Genomic DNA, 17,506 nt, shown 5'->3' on the forward strand with positions numbered 1-17,506 from the left:
GAGAGGGAGAATTTTGTGTCATCAGCGTAGGAGATAATGTCACGTCTGTGGGATCTGACGAAGTTGGCTAGTGGAGTCATGCAGGTGTTGAATGGGGTGGGGCTGAGGGATGATCCCTGTGGAACTCTGCAGATGATCTCCCTTGGTTTGGAGGCGTACTCATTGGATTCTTCCAGTGAGAAAGGAGGTGATCAATTTGAGTGCTGTTCCCCGGATTTTGGTGTGGTGGAGTCGGGCGACAAGGGTGTGGTGTGAGCTAGTGCCAAATGCCCTGGAGAGGTCAAGGAGTGTGAGTACAGCTGTCTCACCTTGGTCGAGTATGGTATGGATATTATCCATGGCTGTGATGAGGGCCGTTTTGGTGCTATGGTTGCTGCGAAACTCGGTTTGTGAGCTGTCCAGGAGTAGGTTGTGTTCCAGGTGTTTGGCGAGTTGCTAGTTGATTGCTTATTCATGACTTTGGCCAGGAAAGGTAGTAGTGTCATTCGTTGGCAGTTTTTAAGGTCAGCCAATGTTTTTTTTAGGAGGGTGCTGATCTCTGCCTATTTCCGGTTTTCTGGGAAGGTAGTGGGGGAGATTGTGGCTGTGAGGATGTGTTAAGTATAAGGCTCATCTTGGGTTTCCCGAGGTTGAAGATGTGGTGGGGGCAGGAATCCGTGGGGGCCCTTGGATGAACTGTCTTCATGATGGTTGATGTGTCATGGTGGGTGAGTTGGCTCTATTCGGTCAGCTGGGTGTCTGTTGTGCCGGTGGTGATGGTGGTGGTGGTGAGGTTGATGAAGTCGAACTGCCTGGGTTGAGGCTTGAAGTTTCAGTAGATCTAGGCTATTTTGTTATGGAAGAAATAAGTGAGGTAGTCACAGAATTCTTGCGAAGAGGTGACTTTGTTTGCTGCATCTGAGAGGTTGGAGAACTCCTTAACAATCACAAAGAGTTCCTGGCTGTTGTTGGGTTGGTTTTGATTCTTGCTGTGAGGGCTTTGTTGAGTTCTGTTTTGTATGTGATCCTTTCAATGTTGTTTTTACTGGTTCTCCATCTCCTCTCTGGTTGTTTTCAGTGGCAGTTGGAGTTCTTGAGGTCTTCAGTATACCACCTTGCTTGCTTGTGTGTTCTTCTGAATTTGGTGCGCTTCACTGTTGCAAGGGTGTTGGCACAGTCTGCGATCCAGTTGTTGAAGATTTCGTCACTGAGGTCCAGGCTGCTGGTGAATTCCGGCTGGTTGGATGTGAGCGCATGTATCGAGTCTGACTCTGTGGCTTGCCTTCAGTCGCGGGTCGGTTTGCTGGGCCTTCCTGTTGAGGGGGCTGTGAAGGGATGATGCTGAAATGTACTGCTGAGTGGTCTATCCAGGTGAGCTGGGTGGTGTGACTGTTTGTAATTCTGTCGCTAGAGGTGAAAATGGGTCGAGCGCTTGCTTGTCCAGCACGCCTGGGGTCATAGATGAGTTGGATAAGTTCAATGTTGTCTTGGCAGTCCAGGAGATCTGCGGCATTGGGGTACATGAGTTTGTCTTGGTGGAACTTGTGGTGGAAATTGAGTTGATGGCAGAGGGGCGAGAAAGTCTGCGATGAGATTTGCGAGGTTGGTTCATGGTCCAAGTGGGAGGTACATGAGGGTTTCCTTGATGGTTGTTGTTTCATTGATCTAGAATTTGAAGTTCATGTGTTCTATGGCTATGGTGGTGTAGTCCATGGAGGTGGTGCATTGGATGGAGTCTCTGTGTATGATGATAACTCGTCCTCGATGTTTGTTGACATAGTCATGGTGAATGATCGTGTATCCTTCCGGGATGCTCGCAGTGATGTCGGGGGCTGATGACCGGTTAATCTCTGTGAGGAAGAGGGTGTCCAATACGAGCAAGTCTATGAGGTACCAGACCTCTGTAGAATGTTTGGCAAGGGACCACATGTTGAGGAGTCTGCTCTTACGATGCTGGTGTAGTGCAAGGAATGGTCGGAAGGGGTTCGGGGAGTAGGAGTGTGCATGGTGCGGCAGATTAAGTGGCAAGCGCTGCAGGTGAGAGGTCCTGCCATGGAGAGAGGGGCAGTGTGGCAGCAATGATCATGGCGGTGCACAGTATGGAGGGTGCAGAGCGCAGCAGAGGTGTAGGTCCAGGGAGTGGATGTACACGTGGCACTGGGTGTGATTCAGGTGCAGACAGGCACAACTGGGCACAGTGGTGCACTTGCTGTCCTGCTGCACTGCGGCTGAAATTAAGTAGATCCTGGGAGGTGGACAGGGTGTATGGGTGCTATGCGTGTCTTGCGAGGCGGGAAGAAGAGGTGGGAATACATGCAGAAGAGCAGGTAAGGAGCGGGGGAAATGCAAAGGGGGAATGGATGAACAGCAGTGGGAGCAGAAAAAGAGGTGGGAAAAGAAGCAAAAAAGGCAAAAGACGCAAAAAGGAGTGAAAGGAGTCAAAACATTGAGAGAAAAAGGACTGAGAGAAAAGGCAAACGAAGGCCCAAAGTAAGTGAAAGCTGAGAAGGGCACAAGTGAGAGCAATGAAATATGAGTGAATGTAAGAAATGAAGCACAGATGGAAACAGCAAGAGTGAGCGCAATGAAAACGAGAGTGAATGGAAAAAAGAGGCACAGAGAGATAAAGAGAGGCAAAAGGGTAGAAAGAGCGAGAGCAGAGTAGAACGGCAAAAAGGGGCACAGAGAGAGAATGAAGAGAGAGCGAGAGGCCAGGAGCTGGAATACGGAGCTGTGTCCAAAAGGGGCTTCACTGGTCGGAGGACCAGTCCAGGTAGGTGGGGAACTGGGCCTGGGCACCTGGGTATGATTGGAAACAGCCATCTGACTTGTGTATAGCAACTCATATAGGGCACACTTGTGAAGGGCCAGGTCTGCGTGTGACATTAGTACCATCATGGCAACAGGACCCCCCTCTCATCTTAGCATGCATCCCGCAAATAAATACACGCCACACAAGTATTAACTTGGGGAAAACTGCTGCAGGTTTATTACATACAAAGTTATGTAATCTTGTGGGTTAGCTTACGGGGGATCCAAGGGCAGGCAACATTCTCACCACCTGATGAGCCAAGCAGCACCGTGGTGAACCACCAATGTACTGCTCCTTCTGGTAATCCCCTTCCAGGATCACCTGACCATTGGTCCCTTATACTCACGCCCCTTCTGGGGCGGAGCGTAGCTAGGCAAGCCCCCGGTTGCTCAGGCCCGCAACCATCCGAAGGTCTAACGGGGCACTGACACAGGTTCCAGGAACCTCCCATAAGGCCCCTGGGGTTAGGCTCTGGCACCCCTAAGTGCCGCGCTGGGGTACCCTTCTGTAGCCATATGCTTCCAGATCACCCTGTAACTCCTCCTGCAATGATATAATAAAACATTAACAAGTTCATGCCATGTTCCTATGCACCAAAATGCTGGGTAAGCGGTAGGGTGGGTTGACAGCGTGTCCAGCCCGCAGGCGTCCACTGCCTGTCCGGTGCATCAAAGGGCAGAGAAAATGGTGAAGGGGACTTATGTACCCCTCGCCCTGTCTAGTGCACCGGATGTGACGTAGCACGCCCCGAGGAGACTCCTCCCTCAGCCAACCCCCCCCTTTGGAGGGAAAAGGGGGGAGCCCAATGGCACCAGAGGGCCGCCTTCCTGAGTGGCCCCCTACGGGGGCCTCGGGCAGCCGCATAGTACCATCATGGCAACAGGACCCCCCTCCCATCTTAGCATGCATACCACAAATAAATACACACCACACAAGTATTAACTGCTGCAGGTTTATTACATACAACGTTATGTAATCTTGTGGTTTAGCTTACAGGCGATCCAAGGGCAGGCAGCATTCTCGCCACCTGCCCGCCTGATGAGCCAAGCAGCACCGTGGCGAACCACCAATGTACTGCCCCTTCTGGTAATCCCCTTCCAGGTTCACCTGACCATTGGTCCCTTATATTCACGCCCCTTTCAGGGCGGAGCGTAGCTAGACAAGCCCCCTGTTGCTCAGGCCCGCAACCGCCGAAGGACTAACGGGGCGCCGACACAGGTTCCAGGAACCTCACATGAGTTCCCTGGGGTTTGGCTCTGGCACCCCTATGTGCTGCGCTGAGGTACCCTTCTGTACCCATATGCTTCCAGATCACCCTGTAGCTCCTCCACAGCCCTGGAGGCGGCCACCGTCGCAGCCAGGGCCCCCCACTAAACAGCTCTTGTCTTTACCTGCAACCCTTCTGCGCTAAAGCTTCCAGTAAGTCTAACAGGAACAAGTCCATCCCTACTGGTGATAGGTGTACCCCATCTGCTACAAAATATCCTTTGACTGACTCTTGGATCATTTTGTGTCTAATGACTCCCAGGCCCCTCTGTTCAGTGAATTTGTGCCTGGAGCGGTTCACGCATCATAGGGAGCGCTTGAACGCCTCGCAAGATTTCGCCCCATGCCACCCCCCCTGCGTGGCACAATCTCTGACCACCAGAGCTCAAGCTGCCCCATGCGCTTGCTGACCACCCCCAAGTCATGTATCATCCTTTGCAATAGTAAAGTCCTCCCAGAGGTGGTGAGGTTGTTGCCCCCAAATGTAACACCAAACAGTTGGGCGGGCCCCCAGCGTAGCTGGTGAGTGCTCCATCTCATTCCAGGGTAACCCAACCACTCAAACGTTGTCTGTGAGAATTCCCGCACCCAGTTCCTGATCGGTGCCCAACGGGCTAACCTGGAGATGGCTGAGTGCCCAATGATCCCCACTCTGTACTCTGTTAAAACAACGGACACGTTTCAACTCAGTATTTTTATTATTCAAAGCCATTGTGTCATAACACTCAAACACTGCAAAAAGCTGCAAACCATACCAGCACACCACACTGCAAAACTACGGTCTACAACACAGACTACTTCAAGGGCGAAAATAACGTGAAGGCCAGCCCTGTACAAGCGCGCCCTCATTATACGCTCCATCTTATACTTAGTTAGACTTGCCCTCCCTGGGTAACCCAGCCAAGCCCAAGGCATCGGCCGCTTTGTTGAATGGGGACGGTAATGTAGGCGGTGATGCCGCACTTACGCTAAGTGTTGGGCCACTCCTGTGCACCCTGCTAGGACAGAGGTGCTCGCAGGGGCAAAATATTGGGCAAGAGCGGGTGATTTGGGGGGGTGACTGGAGGTACTGGTAATCATGCAGCCTCAACTTTGCTGCCCGCCTTTACCGGCTGGTTAAGTGCCCTGCTTAGTGTGGCAGGAAATCGCAGGGTGAGGCCCACCACATGTGCAATATGCGTCCCGGAACTTGCACATCCTACCCCAGGAGCATGATCTATAGTTGAAAAGGCGGCATATACCTGGAGGGGTCCTCCTGTAACCTGCTCTTTGTCTCCCCCCCCTGCGTGCGCCACAAAATGCCGGTTTACCCCTTCCACCCTCATGAAAGGATCCCCTGGGTAGAGCCCGTCCTGCCTGTGTATTTACCTGGGTGCCCCTACTCTGCGGTGCCCGGGCCCCCATGTGGTCCCTTCATAGCTGGACCTCTTTTTGGTCCCAACCCATTCCCGGACACTGGGACATCATCCTCCTGAACTCCCTATCATAGTTCCCCCACTTCATAGCCTCATTGAGTATTGACATAGAATACTACATTAGCCCAGGGCCCTGTTCTGGAAATGTCTCCATTATTACTGAAGCTAGGATGGAAAAGCCTCAAGCCAGTTCGCAATGTTCTTAACTGGACAAGGCTGGTATTTTACTTCTCTATCATTCTCGTTCGCCCCTTTCTTCCTGGCGTCCAGGCCCTCTTGGCCCAACATGAGCAGGCTAACATTGTCTTTGAAGTCCCTCCTCCAAATCCCCTCTTTGGCTGGCTGGGGCACCTGCCAGGCCAGTGAGCATCTCCCAGGCGGCAGCGGGCGGTGGTACTTAGTTGGACCAAGGACGGTGAGGGGGCGGGTACCATGGTGGACATTACTGAAGTGACCCCCGCACTGCTGTTCATAGGGGGTGGAACTTGCAGGGATGATTGGGGGGGAGCGAGACGGGTGCGGTCACAGTGATCTGCCCCCGGAAGTATTAGTTGCTGGAATACCCACAGCCGCAGTGACCCCCATATGTCCCACTGGCTCGCCTGCTGCCCCTACCTTTGCTGCTGATAACGTTGACCCTTCCTTTCCCCTTATGCCGTTGCCCAACTGCGCTGGCCTGGGGCCAACAGTGCCCGCTTGTAACCATGACATGAAATTGTTCATAGCATCCAAGAGTGTAGCCAGATAGTCCCTAGTGGCGTGGTTGCCTTGGGCAGCGAGACCGTCCGCCGGGGTGTGTGGCCCCTGGGGCGCGTGAACAACAGACGGTGCCGTGACCTCCTTGGGGATCAGAACTGTTCTACTTCTAGGTGGCGACAGCGGGTCATGCGGGAAATCCCTGAACGTGGACTTGCGGACCCGCTTGAGTCTAGAGGGGCCCGCCTCTGCACTGGGCTGCTGTCCTGGAGTGAATAAATCGCCGACGATCCCAGAGTCGTCCTGTTCAGGGGCGTTCATAATTCTGCTAGCCCATGCCAGGCCTCTAACCTTGGCCATCACAAGAAAATTTGCCATTGCGCCCCTTGTGAAGGGCCCAGCATCGAGTCCTCCACCTGGGATGTCTCCGGGAAAAGGGAGGGGGGGCACTAGCCGTCCATGCTGACCTCTGCCTTCACACGGAACACCAATCTGAGGAGAAAATGTTTGGATCAGCATAATGGATTCACTGAGTTGTTCCCCTAGGGAGGACCTCTAAGTCTCCTGTTGTTGCAGAGGCTCTACGACCCCCCCTCCCATATACTTACTTAACATGTAGTCGCGTAAGTGTACGTAGAGTGCAACTGCGCGGAAATCGGTGCGGTTAGTCCTCTGCGCGCGAGGATGGGTAGGGGGCTAGGATGAGTAAACAAATATTTAGCTGAAACCATGGTGTGTGGTTCTTGAACCATCAGGGTACTTCCTCCTTATGCTTCTGGTACCCCGACAGTGGGCCAAATGCTATCTCCCTTGCTCCCCCCACCTTCCAACCCTTGAGCCAAACCTGCTCCTAATCCCCTATGTTCATTCCTTTCTTTGCCTTTCTGCCTGCGTCCTTGCCTTAATAGCGATTGACTTTTCGTCCTGCAAATAGAAAGACAAAATCTTTAATGCGCTCCGGGCCGAACCCTGCATTCCTGACCCATCGACCACTGCTGCGTAGTAGTTGTTGGCTCCTGGTCACGTCCCAGTGCGTGCATCGCCCAATCCTTGAAAGCGTGAATGCTATCGCAAGACACACCCTGGAAGTAAACACATGTCACCGAGCACATGCAATAATTCCACAATCAGTCAATGGAGGCTTTTATTTCTCTGACAGGCATTCCAAGAAATTGTTATTAATCACCCATGAGACTCTGCTAAATTCCCTATTATCATTAAACTCAGAATGGAGAGCAGCAGTAGGAACATATTTATATAGTGCAAACTCGACCTGAAGGTAATGGAGTGCCTCACCTGAGCACCATATTTACAACACACATTGAGGCACGAGGAGAATAAATGATTTCCCCAGAGTTACAGGATGTGGAACAACCCCGAGGCTCGAACCCTGGTTTCCAGCACCAACGTCAGCATTCTAGCCGATGGACCATCTCCCATCCCATCGATTTAGGGCTCAACCTCGGTGCACCTTTTCAACATGTAAATAATCAAGGGTCATCCCTTCACAGACCAAGTCAGATAGTTCGTCGTGTTTGGACACTGGGGCAAACTCTTTCCAGGCTGTTGAAAGACAGCACACCTTTCATGAAGCTCCTGGGATGGTTACAACGAAAGTACCTTCCCATCACATGTGTTTATTGATACTCAACTTAATGGTGATCGACCTCAGAAGGATGAAAGCTTGATGAGCCTGCCGGTAAGACCTGTGAGCATGGCTAAAGCACAGACCCCTGCAGTGGGTGCCCTGACCCGCTAGCAACTACATTCCTGTCTCCATTCTGTACAGGGGACTAATGTTTATTATATTTTAGCGCAGGAATGTCCACACATCTGGCGCTCCAACATCACAGAATCATTATATGCACTGGCAAGTTGTAACTGAAGTACCAGTAGGTCAGTAGATGGAGGGCGGCTTGACAGAAGGGCAACTACACGCAAGTCCCAAAGGCTATCCCCAAACCAAGGCAAGGAAGGAGCGGTCCAACTTCAGAGGTCCCGCCTGAGCATGCGAGCGGCTGCTGCCTCGGTCAGCCTCGCAACCTTCACTTACATATAATACAATATAAACCTGCTCTCTCTGTGAGCCACTTCTCGGCCAGGCAACCCGCCACAGGACAGCACGGTCGCCTGCCACACCGCATGACCCAGAGAACCGAGCCGGTCAAAACCTTGTGATTTGAGTTGATGTAAAATATTGTATCCCGCAACCCGCAGCGTGGCTTTAAAACACCGGAAGAGGGAAGGGCAAGAGGATATCTGCTAATCTAGCCTCCATGTAAGGGTAGGCTAGGGCGAGGGGAGGAACGTTGCGAATAAAGAGCATCACCCTACACAGTGGATGATTGGTTTGCCGGTTGACTACACCATTGGCCCAAACGCCAGGTTCGTGAGTATCCGGACCCAGGGCATGGAACGTAGCTCCTCTTAAGCATGAGTTAAGGCCGGTGTTACTGCGAGGGCGACGCACCATGTATACAAAATATTGTAAGGGGACTTCAGCTGCTGCCCGGAGGGGCCAACCAGCACATCAAGAACCAAGGCAAGGTGGGGCAGACCTGGAGAGCAACACCCCGCTGCTCGGCGACGGAGCCTGCCCACGGAGCATGTACCCAGATGGAGGGCGGCTTGACAGAAGGGCAACTACACCCAAGGACGCAACAGCATATTTAAGGATTCGCCAACTGGAGTTTTACCCAGGCACAGCGTCTCACAGGGACTGGGAGGCAGCACTAATCATATTGGATCAGAACTTTCCAGCCTTGTGCCAGTAACAACCAGCAGTTCTCAAAACGACGTAATAATTATTTTAATGAGATTGCATAATATTCTCAGCAAGATTCAGGTTTGTGTATTTCACTGTTCATCCCTGATGTGCCTCCAGACAGAGAGTACCTGTACTCCAGTTACTCATATCAATGCACGCGCACCCTCTGATGCGTTTTATTGTGGGAGGGTCAGGTGACTAAGTAAGGGATGTGCACCTGCGTTTTAAACCACATGGCAGCAGCAAGCAATTGTTTAACACAGGGGAAGAGAGCCCAGGTACGTGAAAGCTGGAATCGGTGTGTCCTTGGCAAGTCAAAAACCGGACGACAAATTAGTGCCTCGCACATCCCGCTGCCTCCACCCGCCCCTCCACCCTCTTTGCACCAAGTAACAGCATCAGCGCCTCGCGGCCATAAAATGCAGCTGCTGCCTGTGAGAGTCAGGAGCGGGCCAGGACTTGTGAGTGCTACACACCAGTGGGAGGGACCTCCAGCAACAACACAGACTCCAGGAGACCCAATGGTGAGAAGGGGGGTCCGTCAAAGTGATAGAGCGCGCAGGTCACCCGACTAATAATTTCACCATACGCACACTTGGGCCCATAAAATTTAATTTACCATATTTATTCTAATCGGGTAACCTACACTCTACTACTAGTAACCCAGTTCGTTCCTACCTATTTCCTATTATACTCGACTTACCAATCCTTGTCACTGGTGCCTATGATCACAATGGATCAGGGAGCTAGCTGAAAAGATAAGCAGTCACCAAAAATATAATAACATTTATAATATTTGTACTCTTTATAATAACCACAGACTCAAGAAGCTTTGAAAACCTTTATCTAGGTCTCATCAAAGTCAGAAAGCATGAAATTCACAGCGAGCAGATTATCAATGACCAAAATCATGAAAATCGTATAACCAAGTAGAAAATAGATTATGCCAACAATTCGAACTCTAAAGGGAAGGTAAGAACAGGGAACATGCTAGAAAGAAATTTCAGAAATCAGACTTGGTATTGTTTGTCTAAAGGACGAGAAAAATAAGGAACATGCTAGAATGTCACAGTTTGAGTACCCCTCGAAGGTGGGTAAGGCAAAAGAACTTTAATTTGTAGTAAAGGAATTGGAAGTAACCATGCAGCTACAGGGAAGGGGAAAAATGGAACACGCTAATGATTCAGAGCCATCAATTTAATTCGGCTAAAAGGAGGGTAACGAAAGGGAACATCTATAATTCATGAACTGTATGTCACAATTTGCTTAAGGATGTGGAAAAATGGAACATGCTAATAAACCGCAAAACGTATGACTTTATTATTGATCAAGATAGGGAGGGTAAGAAAAGGAACAATGGACAAGTAAGATTTTAACTATTAAAAGCAAAGAAAATAAAGTACGCGAATGGGTTCCCTCACAGATTTATATTTACCTAGAACGGTGTGGAGACCAACCCTGGCCACGGGTAAGTTAAGGACAGAAGGAACCCCAAGGAATGCAGTCGCCAGAAGGCCAGCAGGTGCGGAATAGAAACCCAGGACAGGAAAACCAGATTAGGATCAGGACAGGACCACCAAAGTTGAGACCAGCATCCGCAGTTCAGTTGCAACGCCAGGGCTACACCTTCTCTGCAGCTATTAGTCAAAACCCCGATTGGGTTCTCGATTTCCCCCGCAAAGTGCTTCGCCAGCACTTAAGGTTCTCAAAACCCCGATTGGGTCTGTAAGTCTGTCTGACATAGTGCTCCGCAGCACCTCTGTTCTCGATCAGCTATTGAGTGCGTTGGGTCAGTGACAGGTCAGCTATTCGGACAAGTCGGACAAATTCTCTAGCTAACCTAGGCTAGTTATACTGTTTTCAGGTCAGTGTTCCACCCCCCAAATGTTGCAAGGGTAAGAATCCCCAATTTTGATTGGACAAAAGAAAGGACAGGTCATCACACCACCTAGGATTTGACTTTCTCAAGCCCAATATTTGCATCTTTCAAGACCGTCCATCGAACTTCAAGTTCTCATGATGTACAACAATACATGTTCTTTTCCACAAATACAATGTATACGACTAGAGTTCGTAAGGTGAAGTTCCCATGAGCATCTTCTCAGTCAGTCAGCTCCTTGGCAGTATTTCAAAGGTCATCTGCTTCGGGAGGCTCGCGGATCTCGCACAGACTCAGTTTCAATCAAGATGGAGTACGGCAAGGGAAGGCAGACCACATTTTGCAATGTATTTATTTATTTATTTATTTACTGGCATTTTTAGAGCGCAACCAAATACCCGTGGGCGTCTCGGCGCTAGACTGCAGTAATGTCTATCCTAAGAAGTAGGTACGGTGGGCTGAGGATGTGAATTACTGGTCAAACAACCAGGTTTTTAGTTGTTTCCTGAACTGTAGGAGTGATGAGCTGGCTTTGACATAGTAAGGTAGGGAATTCCAGATCCTAGAAGCTGCAGCAGGGAAGCGACGGTCGCCCCAAGTAGCTGTTCTGCTGCGTGGAGTGATTAGTTGATTGAGTGTGGAGGAGCGGAGTGTTCTAGCTGGATTGTAGGGTTTTAGTTGATCTTTGTACCATGAAATAGAAAGGAAACAGTTTTTAAAACACAGGAAAAAATGAATGCACTGTATACTATGATTCACTATACTACTCCCATTATTCTGTAATAACTATAGCTTTAGAATTAATGCAGTACGAACAGCATAGCAAAAGCAGCAATGCAAGCTTCAGGCATGTGAAAACACAAAGCAGCCATTTTAGCTCTAGGGCGCAAGTGCAGCAGATTCCCACCAGAACTGCGAGTACGTCACGTCACATGGATATGACTGACGCATGCGCAGTAGAAATTCCCGCGTAGCAGCAGCCATCTTAAGTAGCAAGCGTACTAGGATTAGTAAACACATAGGCAAGCGTCTCTCGGACACCCAAAATGTCAGAATAAGGGGTAAATTAATAAGACAAACAGGTTGGTTAGTTTAATTAGGGTTATTCGAGGTTCATGACTACAAGCAAGGCGCTTTACGTGCGAATCCTTGCTCCATCAAAAGCGAATGAGCTCACAGTGGAGCAGCTGCACTGGGTCCCCGCTGAGGGTAGAGGCTTTTACGACCGGCCACTGCACAGACACCCGCGATCACGACCATGCACACCTTGTCCACCAGACGGTGCCCCGTAGCTGTTGTGAGCCAATAGCATTACTACCATTTCCTATCTAATGGTTTTGAGACCGGAGTATTTCTAAGCATGTGCGCCCGTGACCACAAACCCCCTGCAGGCAAACCCCGCCGCAGCTGCTTGATGAAATTTGGGAAATGGGGGAGTGGTGCCCAGTGGAGGCAAGGACCACGGCACCCCAGAAAAGATGTGGAGGAGCTATAACTCATGGCGGACAATGCCATGCTCCCTTTCACTCCCGTACACTGCATGTCCGTGCCACAAGTGGGGACTCGTGTACCGGGTGGGTTGCAGGACCCATGCTGCTCACTGTTCCCCACTGCAAAAAAGCACTCCATTGCTCTGCCGCACGGGAGGCCCGAGTGGCTGGCTTGGCTCACTCGACCGCCCACCCCACAAGCCACGGCAAAGAGCTAAGGCCCATCGAAACAACAAAGGCCGTACAACAAGAGCAGGAAGTGGGCCCTTAACTCATGCCGTGAGCCTCCCGTGCTAGGCTCGTATGCCGCCGGTCGCAGTGCCCCGTGTCCGCACTCGACGGTTGGCCTACATCGGCACATTGCCCCTCTAATATCCTTATTTCAAAAAGAGGAGGGGATGGCAACGGTGAGCTCTGATTTTACACGCTTATGGGCAGGGGCATCCCGCCCCAAGGGAGCGTCAGAGACAACACACACTGTCCAAAAGGCGCAGACTCACCGCAGCAACCGCCGACAAGAGAACCCAACGCGGAGCCAGGGGTCGACCATAGACAGCGTGGGCTCACAGGATGTTGAGCCCACATCAGGGCTCGAACCTGCTTCCCGGATGTTAACGTGCGGACTCTGGCCCCTGTCCAAATCCTCCGCCCTGGTTGCGAACCGGTACCGCTGGAGCGGATCTCCTGCAACCCCATGGCAGGGAAAAGCCAAATGGGACAGCGCTGGCAAAGGGTCATCGAGCAGCGGAGGCGGGAGCCGCGAATGCCAGATCGGGCAAAGCACACCGTCCCCAAAGTGTGTACGGTCGCGCTCGTGCCGCCACCCCGCCTAAATGCGCAGGGGGCTCCACCGCTTGCCTTCCCCCACCCCCTGGCATGTATAAGGGCCCACGCGGGGCAGAGAATGATCATGGGCAGGTCATGACCTGACCAGGGAATGATGGCTCATGTCCTTGGGATCTGTCTTACACCCCCCACCCCAGGGCGACCCCCGCCTCGGCAGCGACCGGGCGAAGCTGCCCTCCCCGGGACTGCCCCAATGATAAGTGGGGGTAGCGCACTCACCACATGCGACGATCTAGTGATCCCGTGACACGTCCACGCGTCGTCAGGGATCACGGGTAGGCTCAGCAGTGGTCCAACTGCACGACCAGTCGCTGTCCCCAGCCTTGCCCGCGGAGCAGCCTGGCTGCCAGGAGACCAACCACATAGCCTGGACCCCATGGGGTTTGCAATGGGGAAAAGCAGCAGGCGAGCAAGTAAGGGCGTCACGTAAGGGGTAGGGTAGCACACCACCACGTGAACCATGGCCGGCCAGCCCCCCAGCAGGCCCGGGCAAGCCGCAACCAGCCAAGATGGCGTCGGCCGCTGGGCCCAACCCCCCCCCGCAACCCGTCCTGGGAATAATCGCCACAAACACGACTCCTTGATGCAGACGCTTTAATTGTGGGGGCTATCCTAACGTGGTGCCGATAGGAGGGGGGGTAGCGGAACCAAACAATTGCCCATAAACAAGAAGCTGCTGTCGCCCGCGGGGCCCTGACCCTACCCTCCCCGACCAATTGCAGCTCCCCCACCTATAAACACCCTTGGCCTCCAATATACGTGAAATTGCACAGGGCCGGGCCGGAGCTGAAACGGTGACTCTAGGGGCCAGATCACAGCATGAGGGGACCACTGCTAGGTCGGGGAGTGTGTGGGGCTTGGGGGTTTATGGTCCAAAGACCAGGGCCGCCTTAACTAACCTCGTAGTCCACGACCTCGATAGCGAAACAGCAGGCCCCAGAAGCGGCGAAGCAGACAGCCTGTCCACTCCCCAGGCGTCCACGGCGCGTCCGGTGCATCAAAGGGCAGAGTAAATGGCGAGGGGGACTTATGTACCCCTCGCACTGCCTGGTGCACCAGATGTGACGTAGCACGCCCACGACCCCCGAGGAGACTCCTCCCTTAGCCAACCCCCCCCCCCCCCACCCTGTGGAGGGAAAAGGGGGGAGAAGGGGGGGTCGGGGAAGCCCAATGGCACTAGAGGGACGCCCTCCTGAGTGGCCCCCTACGGTGGCCTCGGGTTGCCGCAGTACCTTTAAACCGTGCCACAGTTGGTGAGCATTCACAGCTGGGCCCACCCCCTACCTCTGGCACGTGCCTCGGTGCCCTTCTGGAACAGCCCAGCCTTCCGGCTTTTTTAATTACAGCAATCTTTTGCACTATGTTTAATCACCAGAATGTTGTGAAAACACTTCGAATAGCTGCAACAAGTGAAAGGGATAATGGTATTTTCAAACGCCATTACACTAGATATGCCAAGATCAATTTTGTGCCTGCGCTTAAAAGGGTACACTCAGGGAAATCCATAAGAATTGGTGAAAGGAAATTCCTAAGCATCCGGTTATATAAAATATACGATCAGTGTGTCTTCTGAATCCGTGACTCAAAGGTACACCCTCTCTATTTGCAGAGAATATTTGAAGAGCTGTGCAACCTTTCGCGCGCCCACGCCGGTGCCAGCTCTCTGTTATGTTTCCCCCAAGAACTAACAGCTCTGCCAGCTAGCGGCTCATCCTATTGGCTACAGGAAAGCAGCAGTGGGGGCCTCAGCGAAAATTCTCCCCATGGAGACTAAATTAACAAGACGGAGCGCAGCGCGAGCTCTGTATTTTGTATTTGCCGAGCGTCTCCTCCAGATCGGGCCTGCACTGCCGCTCTGTTTGCAGATGTGCCTCCAATCAGGGGATGTTTTCCTCACCCAGGGAGATGAAAACACTGCTGCTGCACTGCGATCACGCAGTGATTTGCATATCAAACAACCACATTACACGGAAAGCCCACAGAGGAGGGCTGAAGACGGGTCGAAATCACTGTTTGTTTGAAAATGGCAAAAATAAAGAGCATTAGAAATATCGCCGTATATTAATATCAGTGATAATAATGCTAGATATTAATATTTTTATTATTATGATTATAGCCACCACAAAAAAACACTAGTTCTACCATGTAACTGGAAGCACCGTACACTTTTGCCATCACCGCTATTTTGGCAAAAATGTAAATGTTAGCCAGATTTAGTGGTAATTCAAATAATGTACTAATTAGGGGTGTGCGCTCAAAATTCCCTTTTGTGTAATTAAGTGAAATTTCTGAAAAATGATGCATAATAATGCTCAATAGAAAACTGCCATTTGCCACTGAATCGGCCGTGTTTCCGTGTTCTAGAACCGTTCTAGAACATCGAGTCATAGTACTTATTCTCTGCATAAAAGCGTGTGGGGGGAGAGAAATCATTAGCGGGTCAATCACTTCAATTTCAATTCACTATGACTCTTAAGAATCACAGACTACCAAATAAAGTTATTTGGTTTATTACAAAGCCAAAAATAACTGAACATACAAACACCTCAAAATGAGGGTGTTGAAGTACATTGGGACTAGTACAAAGCCAAATCTGCAGAAAAAAATAAGGCGGTGCAACATATACAGACTAATTGGTTCAAATCAGGATCCAAGTTAGCTTGCATCGAAGGTTCATAGGAATAAAGCATTAGTCTGTCCCTACACTAGCACTAACGTGACATCCCTAAATTAGCATTTTGAGGGGCAGGATAAGTTAAGGTGTCAGAGTGTGAAGTCTTCGTAAGAAGTCTCCAGGGGCGGCTGGTGTTAATGGGCAAAATGGGCGTCGCCCTGTCCTTACCACTCTGAGGGGAGAGGCAAAAAGAGAATTTAGAAAATCGTCACCACGCAGCTGAAATGAAACTACTACTTGCAGTTGTTGCTTTCTTAGTTTTTTATGGGCAGCTGTGATAAACTTTGCAGATGTCCTGCTCCTGCTGTGTGTGTGCCTGCTGGGCGAGGTATTCTTCGACCTAAAGGCGCAAGCTACAGCTGTGACATCAGGGCAGAGGACGTTCTGATTTTCAGCGCCCTGAATAAGGTTGGATTTCAGGCGCTTTCACAATGGCCCTGGGAGGAGTTTACAGTACTCCATTAATTTCAATGGCATGGGGCGGGGCAGGCTGAGAAGGAGAACGAGGTAAAGGGTGGTAACAATTTAAACTCATCACAAGAGGGGGTGGGCTGTAGGAGGGGTGCAGCCGGATTCTGTCCTCATTCCTCATGTTCTGCTTTCACTTTTGGAAACGCAACCGTTACTTATGAAGCTGAAGCCCGAGCCTTTTCTCTGTGGGCACTCTCTCATCTTCAGGGCCGGACAGGCTACCGGGCAGTTGTGTGTGCTGCCGAGCAGGGGGATGATTCCGTTGATGGGGACCTGTGTGTGCAAAACGAAATTCGTTTTGCTTTTTTTATTTCAAAGCGCACGCAGGTCCCAATCAACAAAATAAGCCCACACCACAGAGAAATCATCCCCCTGCTCGGCAGCACACACAACTGCCCGGTAGCCAGTCCGGCCCTGCTCATCTTGTTTGACGCAACACAGGCCCAAAAGATTACAGGTTGGCACCTATGTGCCCTTCAAGCTGCGATAACATGAGCCCTGCCCTGGCTACATTAGAGAGTTCATCACGTTTTAGGCTCACACACTCAGTCCCTCAGAGGATGTGCAGCAAAGGCTGCTGCACTTTAGACACCGTCACCAGTTCTTGCCAATCGATATCCATCCAGACCAGTGGCATTCAATCAGGTAAGTACTGAAAAATATACGTAAAATGCTTATCTTTTAACAAATGCGATTTACAAGCTGAAGTTACAAGGACATTCAATTTTGAGAACGGTAGAGATCGTCGGGTTACTTGAGCATTTGTATATTTATTCAAAACCTGAAGGGTTTCAGGATTTGACTCAGTATACCTGGTATTTCTGCCTTATCACCTGCTACATACTCAATTTTTTAAATGTATGATTTCACCGTTATTAAGAAGCTCCAAGTACCAAAAAGTATCTCTCGTTTAGGTAGTTGGCACAAAATAATAAAAAAACATAAATACATTGAAAAAAATGTAGTGTCTTGTTTTTAAAGCTACTTGATTGGTGATGTTCCCTACTGTGGTTTTTCACGGTGATAATACTGGGTCTGTGCAGAGAGATTCATCAGAACCCATTCTCTTGTTTTCAGCCTGTGAACAATACACAGATCTGATGCATGTCAATGAATAAACTGTGATTCAGAAATTATACAGAATACAGTCACCAATCGATATGGTAAAAAAAGGCTTTAATTGCAGAAACTAAATTATTAACTTAGGGGCC

The sequence above is a fragment of the Lissotriton helveticus genome, chromosome 2_1, assembly GCF_964261635.1.
Source record: "Lissotriton helveticus chromosome 2_1, aLisHel1.1, whole genome shotgun sequence".
Lineage (NCBI taxonomy): Eukaryota > Metazoa > Chordata > Amphibia > Caudata > Salamandridae > Lissotriton > Lissotriton helveticus.